This window comes from Lucilia sericata, unplaced genomic scaffold (assembly GCF_015586225.1).
Source record: "Lucilia sericata isolate MDLA Ls3-8-SP2 unplaced genomic scaffold, ASM1558622v1 Contig000073F_arrow, whole genome shotgun sequence".
Classification (NCBI taxonomy): domain Eukaryota; kingdom Metazoa; phylum Arthropoda; class Insecta; order Diptera; family Calliphoridae; genus Lucilia; species Lucilia sericata.
Genome location: NW_023994107.1, coordinates 201300 through 216246, shown reverse-complemented (window position 1 = coordinate 216246; position 14947 = coordinate 201300). Strand labels below are relative to the sequence as shown.

At 29.9% G+C, this 14947-nt stretch overlaps 1 protein-coding gene across 14 annotated transcripts in view; it reads right to left on the bottom strand.

Moving 5' to 3' along the window:
- LOC119616462 (protein lap4) overlaps positions 1 to 14947 on the bottom strand; it is a 294532-nt gene that overhangs the window by 161605 nt on the left and 117980 nt on the right. The gene's annotated exons all lie outside the window — the stretch shown is intronic.

Here is a 14947-nt window from a genome sequence, read left to right as displayed (position 1 = left end):
ACTCATTTAGTTACTACTTTTTTATATTACATTACGGAGAGGGAGAGTTTTTTTTTTTTTTAAATATAAAAAATCATAACAATAAAACACAATAACTTATCTAAAATAAGGAAAAAAAAAGTTATCATTTTATATTTTGCAAGATTATGTACTTTTTTGTACTAGAACAGCAACAGCAATACCAACTCGTATCAAAACAAAACAAATAAATAAACAATGATAAGAATACGAGTAATAATAGAGTCTTAATAAATGTATGGCGAAATAGTTGTTGTAAAATACATACATATATTTTGTTGCTATATTTGTTTGTGTTTGTTTATAGAAAATATTATTATTTTTATTTGTAGTAGTAATTTATTAATTCATATACGAGCTGAAGTTACAGACGACGTGTATGCATTGTAGTTCCCTAAAGCGTATGAGTAATACGTATACGTGTTATCTGATATGAACAACCTGCTCAACATAGCTTCAACATAGATTTTATGAAATATTTCTTTTTGTTGTAAGAAACAACAAACAAATTTGTATATTTATAAGGTTACCAAAAAAGGTTACTAAAAACTGTTTTTAATAAAGTAAGCCAAGCATACAACACATAAAATACAATATTTTAAAAATTTGTTGATCACTTTCAAATAAATTAATATCAGTTTGTATTACCCAACTCTGTATTTAATTCTCCCATTTGAATATCTGACTTTTACTTCAATTTGACATTTCTTATTTCAACTACATCTTCATCTTCTTATTTACTTTGCAAAAACAATGTTATTCATCATTTCTGTCTCTCCTACAAATCTCACAAAAACAAGCAGAAATAACAACACCAACAGCTCATATAAAACAAGTACTCACAGTGTAATAATAAATAATTTTTTGTTTTTCTCTATTATGTCTCAACAACAAAAATAACAACTGTTGTGTTGCCAAAAAGTACGTGATATTGTATTTAACTAAACACAAACTGACAATAAACAACTTGTTTTTGACAATTTTGTTACAATTTCTATAATTCACTTTTAGTTAATTTAATTTCTTTAAAAGGTAGTCAAATATTAGAAATGTTTGTTAAAAAATACCAAAAATAACTTAAGGGGATGAAAAAGAAATAACATTAAATTGGTAAACAACCAAACGAGTATTTAAACAATAAAATTAAATGACATTAAAAATTGATTGTAAACAAATCATAAAAGTAAATATCCATGTTTGGCATTAATGTTAAATCTTTAAAACTTTTGAAAATTTTACCTTAGCTTTTAGTTGCGACCTGGCCCAGCAATTAAAGACCAACTTTAAAAGTAGCACTAAGATAATTTTTTAGCTTCCGTGAAAGTGATTATAATTATATTATTATACCCTACACCACTTTAGTGGGGAGGGTATATTGGGTTTGTGCTGATGTTTGTAACGCTCAATAATATTGGTCCTATATCCACTTTAAAGTATACCAATCAGCTTAGAATCATTTTCTGAGTCGATTTAGCTATGTCCATGTAAACCTTGTAATCAAACTACAGGTCGCAGGGACCCAGGGACGAAGCCTATTGAAAATGGTTAAGATCGGTCCATTATTTCACCTAGCCCCCATACAACTGAACCCTTGAATAGGGCTTTTAAACCTTGTAATCAAACTACAGGTCGCAATTTTTATGATAATTCAATGAAATTTGGCACATGATCTTCTATTATGAATTTTATAATTATAGGGTCTCATTTGACCGTAGCCCCTATACAAAGTCCCCTTCAAAATTTGACTTAAATGTCCACAATTTTATTTAACAATAAATGGCTTAAGTATATCTGAGGCAAGGTACAATTCAACTTAAATGCTTTATTATGAAAATTAAATCACATTTTATTTTTGTAACAGGTGTAGGGTATTATATGGTCGACCTCGCCCGACTATAATTTCTTATTTACTTTTAAACGGGATATATATTTTGGAATTTATGAATTTGGTATCATAAAGAATGGCATTCTTCCTATGACAATCCCGTGTTAAATTAATTGTTTGTTAACTTTTTCGAATTTCAGGGAGTCCAGGTCAGTTTAGGCTACACTTGTTATTATTACTGTGACACTGAAATAATAAGGAAATATGAAATAATAACGAATTAAGAATCTACAGGCCAATTAGCTCATTACCAAAACTATTGTAATTGTAAATAGTCGAGACATTGGCAGGTCTAGAAATTGAAAATTCTTGCCGTCTGACCTATTTCACGCATTATTACGTTGGTTATCAAAGAAAATAAAATGTTTTGGATGGTATTATTCTAAAACAAAAAAAATAAAAATTGATAGACGACTTATATGGAATCGCCATAAAAGATAGAAGGCTCCATGCAGTATAAACGTTTTTAATCTACACGGGTTAACCAACAACTGTAACAAATCCTTGACTTCAAATCATCTTTTATAAAATCTAATTTAATCACGACGGGCCTGTTCGGTATTGCATAACTGGGCTGACAAAACTTAAAAAGTTCCATTTAATAATTGTGATCCGATCACTGCACAGTGGTTTAGAAACTTTTATTTTTGGAAATAATTCGGTATCTCTAGAACTATTGGAGATATCGAAACATATCGTAACTTCAGTTCCACATGGTTGGAACTAAATTGTTTTCGAGTTGACTGATACTTTTAGATTATCGTTGGCGGAATGAGTCCTAAAAATGGCCACCTCGGTATAAAATTTGAAAAAAAATTGCCAAAAATCCATTTATGATCCGAATGAGCCAAAATTTAAAACATTTAAAAAAAATTATTTAAAATTTTTCACATTTTTTTTTTTCTGTTTTTTAGATTTCTATGCATAAAGATGCATCATGTAAGAAGTCCCGTATTCTTTAGGATTTTTTTCCCAAAAAGGGGCCCTATATTTTTTATAGAAAAACATTTTCTTCGCGTAAATTTGGGACATTTAAGCGGGCACCTCTAAATACGCAAAGCACCGACCCTTATAATGGCACCATAGCATTTTTTTTTTTTCAATTATATAGCCCTATATATTTCTTAAATTGGTTAAAATTTACCACTTCATTCTTTTTAACCAAAATTTTGACATTTAGGCTATTGCAAGGCCGACCTTGTTTATCAATTCCGTATTAATACACTTTAATTTCATGTCATAATTTAACTATGTATTTTATATTTCAATATAATACAGATTTTACAAAATTACAAACAATTTATTACAAATTTCGTTTAATGCAACAGTTTTAAAATATTTAATTACTTCAGCCGTTTAAGCTGTTTTATATTTTTTGTGCAATAACATATAAATCTGGTAAAACCCAGAGAAAAAATTACGAAATGTAGGCACACAATTGGGCCATGGGACAGTAAAAAATGAACAACCAAACACACAGAAAGAACCAACTGAGTTTCACTTAAAATTGTCATAAAACGTGATAAATTTTTAAAAACAGCTGCAGCACATCGCATTATGTTACAACAAGTTAGTTATTTTTATTATTAAATAAAAATCTTTTTTATCCTCACTTGACCATTTCACTTTATTGTCGTCCACTCTGTTTTTTTGCTAATACATAATTTCATTTTTATTTTTGTTTTATAAAAGGCTGAGCAAAAAAGATACAGAGAAGTTCATTTATATTTTAAATTAATTATTACTATGAATATTTAATAATGAAAAAAATATGTTAGAAAAACCAAAATTAAAACCTTTTTTAGTCAGTGTTGCTTTTTTTAATTTAACTTAACACAAAGTGTGTGTTGCAGCCACATATAGTGGTATCTAAAATTAAATTGTATTTCTCCTAGGCAAAGACGCAACAATGTGTTGCCTTGGATCACACATGCCCATCAAACTCCTGTGAGTATGAGTTTTTTGTTGTTTTTTAGTCTATTCTACGCTTCCCAGCTAACCAAACCAAAGCAACTAATGGACTGACTAGGGAACTGTCAAAACGACCGTCTATCTACTTATACTTTTACTATAAGCGTGTATGCCTGTTGAAATCCCCAAACTGTGCCAAAAATTTATTTTTAAAATTAAAAAACATAAAAATGTTTTTAAATTTAATAAATGAGTGCAACAAAAAGTAAAAAAGAGTTTTCCTTTTGAAGTGGTGATAAACACAAAATTAAATGATTTTTATAATGAAACGAAGAAAATTATAAGTACGAGGATGGCTTAATAAGTTTTTAATCAATTTTGTGATAAAATGTATTTCTAACAAAATTGATAGATTCTTTGCATTTCAATTTAAACTTCAGAAGTTGAGTTGTCAGTTGCCAAAATGAAATTAAAGGTGGCAACCGGCAATTATGTGGAATGGGCTATTTATAATGTTTTATTCTTAAATAATATTGATTCAATGGGTCCATGTCATTTTTAAGATATATGTATGTATATAATATTGGCTATCTATTTCCAGACTTAAATTTATTGTTCTGAACTTTACAAATTGACTGACTGTTCTTGATTTTCAAAAGTCGTATGAACTTCGGTTATTAAATAGATATCATTAAGCCAGTCCAAACTATGACTTGGTGAGACAATATTATGTGCTATAGAGCACAATATAAGCCATAATCAAGACAGCAGCTCCACAAATTGAAGTGGTTAGGTTGTTATTTCGATCCAGCGATCCAGCTTGTTAAAAGGATTCTGAATGGGCCAATTCGAGTATATTGACACTTCAATTCTCAATTTATTTTATAATTTTTTTTTTTCACAAATTCAACTTAAATTTAAAATGTTATCCATATTTTTTATTGTTTGTTTACATTTTAACTTGCTAGTCTGTCAAAATAACCACAGATGACACAATATCGATAACTTTTCGGCAACTAACGAGTTATCAAATACTTGACGAAAAAGACGTGACCTCTAAAAAGTCCACATATTGTTTTCCATTAAATATATATTTTTATTTTCATAAACATAATATATCGTTGAAGTTAATAATTTAATTTGTTTCGACATTATTTGCTATTACAAAAATCATGTAAAATAAAAAAACAAATGCAAAAAGTTACGTCTTTTCTGCCAGATATTTGATAGGTGTGAACGTAGCTTTACTGATGTATAAATTGAACTATTGTCCCCGCTTGATGTTGTTGGATATGCCGTTATATAAATAGAGGCACCAAGAACATTAAACAGTCAGCGTTCCCCCGACAATTGGATATTCGCTCGGGAACAACAAATGACTGTCAAACCAGCGATAGCTGTATTAACCAAAGCTTTTTTTCCCCCAGGAAAGAACTTTATGCCACAGTCAAACTGATACAACAACAACCAATCAGTTAGTTCTATAAAAATTATGATCAATTAAAAACCAAATCTTACAATTGATGTGTTGCTGCTCACGGCCGGTGTCTCACTATTGAATCATTGATAATACCACTAGGGAAGAACCGAAACAACTTTAATCGTGAATAGTAGTATATTATATTGGTCCCATCACTCTCATTATATTATAATACTAAGGTGGGGATCATTAAATTATAATCAACTATCACACATTTGCTTTGTATATTGTTTTGATTTGCTGCCATTTAATTAACATCTGTCTAGTATACATACATATAAAGTGCTGCCAAGTTTATTTAATTACTGAGTATGCCTAAAAGTATGCTGCGGATCAAATGAATAATAAGAGATCTATACATTTAACATCACCAGATTACACCGCAAGAAATAATAATAAAAAATTTGTAAGCTCTGATAACATGCAAACTGACAACCCAATTAATCCTCAAGATGCATCCTTCTGGGATAAATTATGTAGTCTGTTGGATGATAAATTAAAAGATGTAACAAGGAAGGCTGATTTAGTTGCACTTAAGATGGATTTTGAGGAATTAAAGGAAGAAAATTTAAAACTAAAAAATGATATTAAAAAATTAACATCCCGTCTTGAGTTTATTGATCGAAAATGTCGTTCACCAAATATCATTGTCTCCGGCTTAAATGGAAGAACTGCAAATTCTGTTAAGACTGAGTTTTACAAATATGCTCCTGGTTGCTTCATTAACTTACTACTAACCCTCTACAATAAAATATTTTTATATGAGACTATTCCCTCCAGTTTTCGCAAATCTATTTTAATACCTTTATATAAAAAAGGTGATCCTGATGTTACATCTAACTATCGGGGGCTATCTTTAATTAACACTATTTGTAAAATTTTTAGCTCAATTTTGCTGAATAGAATAACTGAATGGATTGAGGTGAACAACATATTGAAGGAATATCAAGCTGGCTTCAGAAATAACTATTCCACTGTTGATAACATTTTTAACCTGGTTAACATTGTAAACCTGAACAAACTGAATGGAAATAACACATACGCCTTTTTTGTGGATTTTTCATGTGCTTTTGACACAATTCCCAGAAATAGTTTATTTTATAAACTGTCGTGTATGGGACTGTCATCCAAAATAATAAGAATTTTGCAAAACTCCTACAAAAACACCTCAAGTTGTATTTGGGACGGTGACTCTTTTTCTGACTCTTTTATTTTTGATACTGGTGTAAAGCAAGGGTGCATCCTTAGTCCAATTTTATTCTCTTTGTATGTGAATGATCTGGCTGATGAACTTCCATGTGGTGTTAATGTTGCTGGTATAACTATTAAGATTCTTCTTTACGCCGACGATATTGTTATCCTATCTGACTCCCCACCAGCTCTTCAAAAAATGATAAATGCATTACATAAATACTGCCAAATCTGGTGTTTAAAAGCTAACCTAACAAAATCAAAGATAATTGTATTTCGTTCAAGTCCGAGAATCTCAAGATCATTGAAATGGCACTATGGAGATGAAGATGTGGAAATAGTCAATAGCTACAAATATCTGGGAGTTGATATTAATTTCAATCTTTCTTTCAATAACCATTTAAAAAATAAACTTTCAGCTTCCAAATTGGCTATTAATACTACGTGGTCTAAATATATTAATAACCCTAAAATCTCCAAAAACAATAAACTAAAAATATTTCAATCTGCTTCTCGGTCCATAATGTTTTATGCCGCCCAAATCTGGGGCTATACCAAATATGATATAGTCGAAAAACTCTTCAGATTTTTTATTAAAAAGATGCTATATCTTCCTCGCACAACGCCAAACTACATGTTACATCTAGAAACTGGTCTGGACTCTTTATATATTTCGACTCTAAAACTCCATTTTGCATATATAAATAAAGTACTAAATATGCATTCACAAAGGTTACCACGTATCCTTGCACAAGCTGTCATATCACAAAATGTTTTCTGGGCTAACGAGTGGACACTTATCAGTCGATCCCTACAATTTATACCTGAAAATAACAATAACCCTCTTTGTACATACAGTAATATAATAGTTGAGCTAATGAAAACAAAAGAACACGGTGAATATGTACTAAGCGCAGAGAACTCTCATCATGATATGTATTCCCTACTCAATTATAATGTTATCCCTATTTTTGCTGCAGAATATTCAACTCGTGCTACTTGCCTGCTTATGAAAGTGAGATGTGGTTTACTTAATTTAAATGGAAGAGCTTACTGTACAAATATAGATACCAGCTGTACTATGTGTAATTTAGATGAAGTGGAGAACACCTACCACTTTATAGGTGTTTGTCCAATTTATAAAGACATTAGGAAATACTTCTTTGGGAAAATTCACCTTTACTTATACGAAGTTCTAAATTTACTAAATGGCTCTAATTTTTATTCTCTCTATAAATATACTGAATCAGCATTAAGGTATCGTATGTTAATTGCAAATGAATTCAATGCATAGACTTAATATACATATTAACAAGTATTATTTAAAAAAAAATTATATTTAATATTGTATTTTATTTTTGTAAAATAACTAAATCCTAAAATATTTAGGCCAATCAGGCTAACACATATATATAACGTAAAGCCTATATAGATTAAAATAAAAAAAAATCCTTCAAATAATTGTAAACAATGAATATGTAAAAACAATATTTTGAAATCTATTAATAAATAAATAATAAATAAATAATAAAAACCAAATCCAACAATTCCTACAAAACGGACAAATATCCCAATTTTTAGATTTGTTAAAATTTTGCTCAGATCTTGGCTTGTAATAACATTCAGGATAAATATGAAATAGAACAAGGTTTCCCAAATAGCTTTCCCATTTTTAACCCCACCTTGAACTAACCTAAAATTTAAATATGTCTTCTATATTGAAATCATTTCAGTGAAGAAAAACGTATAACTATTTATGTCTGAAAACTCTCCCAGAGGTAAGGTTTACATCATATGGGAGTAGTCGGCAACGAAAGGGCGAATGTAATAACTTTAAAGGGAAGGGAGCTCGAGGCAGTTAACCTGACAAACGCAAAACCATTCGACGCAACAAAGGCTGAATTAAAAATATGGATGAGAGAATCCCATAAGGCCTCTTGGAATAATGAAACGGTGGGTAGTACCGCAAAGATACTATGGGGTGACCCTACTCAAAATGAGCAAATCTGAAGTAAGTATGATGGTACGTATTCTGAGTGGACTCACAGGATTACGAGCACGTCTATGCCTGCCACTGTCAGGCATTCATCGAAGTTAGACCCAAGTATCTTGGAAGTGATGTTATTCGGGAAATAACATTCCTGACTAACACTGATTGGAAGATTCTTAGAAATTAGGTCCAGGAAACTGAGTTTCTGAACACTAAAACGTTCAACAGGCCTGATAGTGGCCTAGGTGTATTACTTCGGATTTGATGTGGTATACATCCTCCTATCAGCCTAACCTAACCCATTTATGTCTGAATAAAGAAGTGTTAAGACATCTTTACGTAAAAAAAACAAAATATTTTCATTTCATAAATTTGTCCAATTAATAAACGGTTTATTTTTGTACTCGCAACAATTTCAATTAGTTATTTAAAACACAAATAAATATCAAATACAATTATTTATTGTATTAATCAGTTTTTACTAATTCTTCATCTACTTAACGTTAAAAATATTGTGTTAAATGCACAACAATTAAAAAACACTTTAAATAATTCAAATTTTCATTTGAAACTTAATTGTCAGAAAAGAGCAAATTGTATTAAACAATGTTAAACTACTTAAAAGTTTAATAAACATTTAACCATAATTAATTAAAAACCATCATAATAACAACAAATTTGTAAACAAAACGCAACAAACACAAGCCAATTAAGTCAAACACAAAAGCACGATAAAATAAAAAATAGAAAAATAATAAATTAGAAAGAAAAAAATTAATGGAGCGCATAATTTTAAAGTACTACAATGCGCCACACTTACACTCTACTAAAGTTTAGTGTAGTGTAAACAACTGATCTATATGTGTATGGATGTGTGCCACGAGTAAGTACATGAATTTAATGTGTATTTTAGAGAAAAAAAAATAAATGAACGGTAGCAGCAACAGTATTGGTTGCACATATTCGTATTCAGTATAGAAATAAATTGAAAATCATAAAAATGGCAGGCAACAGAGGAAAAAACACTGTGCTGATGCAGTTTACCACTGCACATTGCCAAAGGCAGATAACGCACCATATTTTGCTGAGATTGCAAAGTGACAGATTTTTCCTCTACATTTTATACAAAAATCGAATTTCGAACAGTATTTTGTATTCGGAAATAAATTATCAGAGAATCTGCTCTAAAGTATTTTATACATTTTTGTGTCCCAAATGTTTGCAAAGTGTTGAATAGGGTCTTGTAAAATTACAAGTGCAATATATAATTATAATTTTTAACAAAGCCACAACAAAGTAATTCTTACACCGTTACGTATTTGCTACACTTATCATGCTTTAGCGTTTTTGCAATATTAATGACATTTGCATATGAAAGACTTTTGAAGTTTTCACTTCAGTCATATTAAATTGAATATAACTCCTTCCTATATGTAGGGTATACAAAATTGTATTATAGATGTGTGCTAATATTTGTATTTCAACTGAACATGGAATTGCAAAAAAAAAAAAAAAAAAGAAATATTAATAAGTAAAACAAATAAGGAAAAAAATAAACAGAAGACATAACAAGCAAAAGCAGCAAGTCACACATAAAAGTTAAAAAAAAAAAAACAAATAAAAAATAAAAACAAAACTTAAATAATACAATAAAATACATGGAAAATTTGCAGAAAAATACAGCAGAAATAAATGAATGATGACATGAATGAATGAGAACGAATGTGACTATAACGGTAACTGTAGTTATTGATTGATTTCAATCATATTCATACATTCAGTTTCGTTCTAATGCTTCCAGCTAAAAATCATAAATTTTCACACAACTGCATTCAAATTATGAATATTAGTAGGGCCACAAAAAACAAATTAAATAATTCAACAGGTAACGAGGTTCCTAATAGCAATCATTTCATTGGATTTTATAGTCGAATTAAGAGATCGCAATATGCTATTGATAAATTAAAACTAGTAAGAAATTAATAATATGTACATATTAATCGATTCCAACAAAATTTCAATTTATGACGAATTTTATTGTCATATATTTAGATATTTTTAAGAAATGGGTGATTTAAACCAGAGATCCAAATGTCCATTGTGATTCCTTTTAATTAAAAACAAATGAAGAAAATAAAATAAGTTGAAAAAAATGAAGAGTTGATTTTTCTCCAAATAGATTAATGGATGGGAATTCTCTATAGTTCGTCAAACCAAAAAGGTCGTAAAATCGTTTTCCTAGCCATTTCCGTTTAAGACTCAAGAGTCCTTTCTAAATAATACTAAAAGTTAATTAAGCTTTTATTAACATTAGCCATATGCCCATGAAAATCTGGCAATCCAACCTACTGTGCAAGGATAAGTTAGTAGAATCCTTGAAGTTTTATTGTAGTAACAGGAGAATTTACCGAGCTGACTCAGGAGCCACATCTAGCCAATGTACATATGTATATTACAAGCTAAAATGTATCGTACGACATTTCAAAGCTTTAAGAACTTCCTGACTATCAAAATAAATTGTCTTCTCAGACTTCCTAATGATATGTTATTGTAGCAGCATCACGTTTAAAGTAGGTGCAGCAAAGTTGACAATCGTTGGTAGATGTTCGTTGAACTCTGAGTCGTTCTGGTGCGAAGGAACCGATTGTCGTGGCAACATCCTAATGATATATTCCAGATCGCTAAGATCTCCCCATGAAAGGGAGATATATTCCACTCATCTTTTGATGAATCGATTAATTAACTACATACATCGTCAACTAGAAAATCGTTAGACATAAAAAAAAACATCTATACCCATTTAAACCTTTAGGTCCATGCTTTTTTAAATTTTTATTCAGTAAAATATTTTAATATCACACGAACGGAGCCATTCTAATATTCTCCTTTGGGAGAACATCAGTATAACCATAAGGCAAACAAACAAAAAAGAACACAATCATTGCAGTCATTTATTTATGCATCCATGCATTTAACCAAACAAATCCACATAGATACGAGTACACAACCAAATGTTTCTACTTGTTACACAGGTGTATCGACGCACAACAACTCATCATCAGCTTCGTCGTCATCATAGACAATACTAAAACCTCATTATCACCATTATTATCATCATTATAATCATCGTTCAGCATTATATTTTATAAATAAAAGAACATTTTTCTTTTGTTAAGTTTTCATTTTAGTTCAAACGAAATCAATAGCATTTTGTGAAAAGCTTAAATCAAGAATAAAATCAAAAACTATGAGAATTATAAAAAGATACGAAGCTAAAGAAAGCAACAAGAAAATATCGATGATTTTCAAATAAATTCTTGAGGGAATTTTTTTGTCTGTAGTATACAATAAACATTGTAATTGTTGTTATTTTGCTATTATTGTGTTTGTTGATTGAATTGTTACAAAGGAGGCCAGATTATGGCACTTGTTGTTGGTTGTTTGGTAGCTGTTCTTGTTGATTTCATTGAATGCAATTTTATAGATTTTTTTCTTCTTGAAATTACTACAAAACGAACATAAATGACGACAGCAAAGCAAATATTGCATGCACTCTTATAAAAATATCACACATCTGTATATACATATGAACGTATACACCGACAAAGGTAGATTGTTGACTGTCACAACATGTCAAATCAATTTTGGTGTTACATCAACTTGTTGCTACGGTAAATTATTACATATACTATGTATTTGCTTTTTTGTCGTTATTCACACTTTCCGTGAAAATATAGTCAAAGTCACTACTGAAGTTGACAGTGGCAGGTAAAATTAAGGGGATATGTTTAAGAACTATAGTTATTTCATTTATTAATATTGAAATTATAAAGACATTCCAAAGAAGTTAATAAAATGAAAAAGATAATTAGTTTTGTTAATTAATTTCAATTTTAATATTTCTATTTATTCTACGCTAGTGATTTTTAGCAAGACGACCCACAGGGTTAGTTCCAAAAAGTGTAAGGGACAATGCTAGTTCTTCAATTCCGACGCATTTCAAGGACGACCGACGCTGAACCGATTGATAAAGCTAACCATTTAACTGAGTTATTCGCATGTAATTCTTGCTTACCGTAATGCGATAGACCACTGCTCAAGCTCGAGAGGATATCAGTGACTATGCCTCCAACTTCCAAGTTCATCCGGAAATTGGAGATCAAGAACATATGGACACGCTAAGATTTTAAGCTTATAACTTCCAATATTAAACCAACCATCCGACTATATTACCACACATACAGACTTTGATAGAGTTTTCAAAGTCAAAGTTTCTTCTAGGAGCGACCAACTAACCATGCCAAGTATATTTTTCCGAGCGCGTACCGTTAAAAGGGTTTTAACGGATCTCAACATAAATAAGTCTCTGGACCAGATGATATACCGGCACTGGTCTTGAAGCAGTGTTCTTCGACGTCACCTCGTCCATTAGCTAATCTTTTCAGCTGAAAGCTTGCTAATGTAACGTCAATTCCTAAAAGGGAGAGAAGAAAATGATCGCCCAATAGCTATTTGTCCTGCGTAAAGGCGTTTGATAGAGTGTGGTATGGTGCACTTATATCAAAATTAACTGCATTTGGTGCCGGTAACAATTTCTCCCGTTTGTTAGAGATCCCTCTATAGGAGTAGTTATAGATGGAATTTCATCAAACGAGTTAAGATTAATTCAGGGCTACCGCATGGCTCTGAACTTTCCCCTTCTATATTTCTTATATTCATAAATGACCTTCTATGTCAAACTTCCAACTCTATCTACAGCTTTACCGATGACAGCAATATCTGCCATTCATATTCATTACACAGTATGACAAAGTTATAAATTGTGAATATACTCTTTACGTTCAGTTGTTGGTCTTGTCGAGTCGTTTATAACACCATATGACGAATTTTTAATATACCCCGAAAATCTGGAGTTTTCCACAATAAACGAATTTTTAATTGAACCCGTCATTTCAAAAAGGGCTTAAGTCCAACAATACAAACTTTTCAGGAGAAACAAAAATATGTTTGGTGTAAAATAGTTAAACATAGCAGTTGATAGATAAAAATGGAAATAAAACTCCCGATTTTTTGGCGTATATTTTAAATTCAAAATATGGTAGGGTAATCTACTCAAGTAGATCTACAAACCGCACTTGGTCACATGTTAAGATGGTAATTTATGTTTGAAATTGGATTATTCTTTTGAGTAAACAAATTAAGCATAAGACATGACTATTTGTTGTTGTATTTTATGTAAAACTACCACTCTTCAAGAACGTTAGTTGATCAAATTGGTCAAAATTAAAAAAATGAAACATATCATAGGGTGTTTAGAGTTCCGCAAATGGGTGTTTTTATTGTACATCACATTATTCACAGAAGGTTAAATAAAGGATAATTTGATTTTTGGTGTATTTTTTATTTTAGTATCTGTGAATTCTCTTTTATTTGTTTAATTAAAAAGTTCGATTTCATTGTTGTTTTCCATATAAATTAAACAATATTAAAAATATAAACAAACAAACAAAATTTGCACAAATGGCTATTTGTATTATTTAGAAGAGAAAAATATTTACCCCCTTATTCAGAAACAAAATTTTTATTTTATAAACGGTTTATAAACTAGATTTTGTATGGAAATTTTGTTTTATAAACCTTAAAATAAAAATATTGTTTGTGAATAAGGGGGTTAAAATGTTCAGTTCAAATATTCAATGTAAAATCCAAAATGCACATATTGCACAGTTTGCGAGGCTTATGAACATTATGAAAACCCTTAATACAAATTTTAAAAAGAAACTTAAAAATTTAGAGATTTCATTCCATTTTCCTATTAGCAAAATAAGGTATTAAATCAGCTTACGATCGGAATGCAATTGTGACAGAGGATATAATTGTAGTAGGAAAGTTCTGATAACAAATTAAAATTTTGAACTATTTCGAGACACGAAAAACCTTTAAATATAATTTTTAACTTAAACTAAACTTATAAATAAATAACAAAACACCATTAACCAAATAAATAAAAAGAAACTTAAATTATTATATTAAAAATCAAAAGCTCGTTCAATTTATTGAATAATAAACAAAAGAAAATAAACAAATAAAAAATATTATACTACAAATTATAAAGAGTTATATGTAATGCATAAAAAATAAGGAAAAGAGATAAAGATAAAAAAAACACAATAATAAATATTAATTAAGTAATAATACAAAATAAAAAAGAAATACAAAAACATGATTGTATATGTTTTATCAAATAAATTAGACAGAATCCTTTTTCACATGTTGGTCTTGCATTGATTTCATATTCATAGATCAACTACAAACAGTGAGAGTAGGTGTTTGTGTGTGTGTATTTTGTGAAGATTCAGTTAGAGGATAGAGTTCGTTTGTTTATAGAAAAATAAATAAAGGAGGAGGAAAGTAGTGTGTTTTTAGTAAGACCCATCACCAAATAAAAGTGTTTTATTTTCATTTTTAAGAT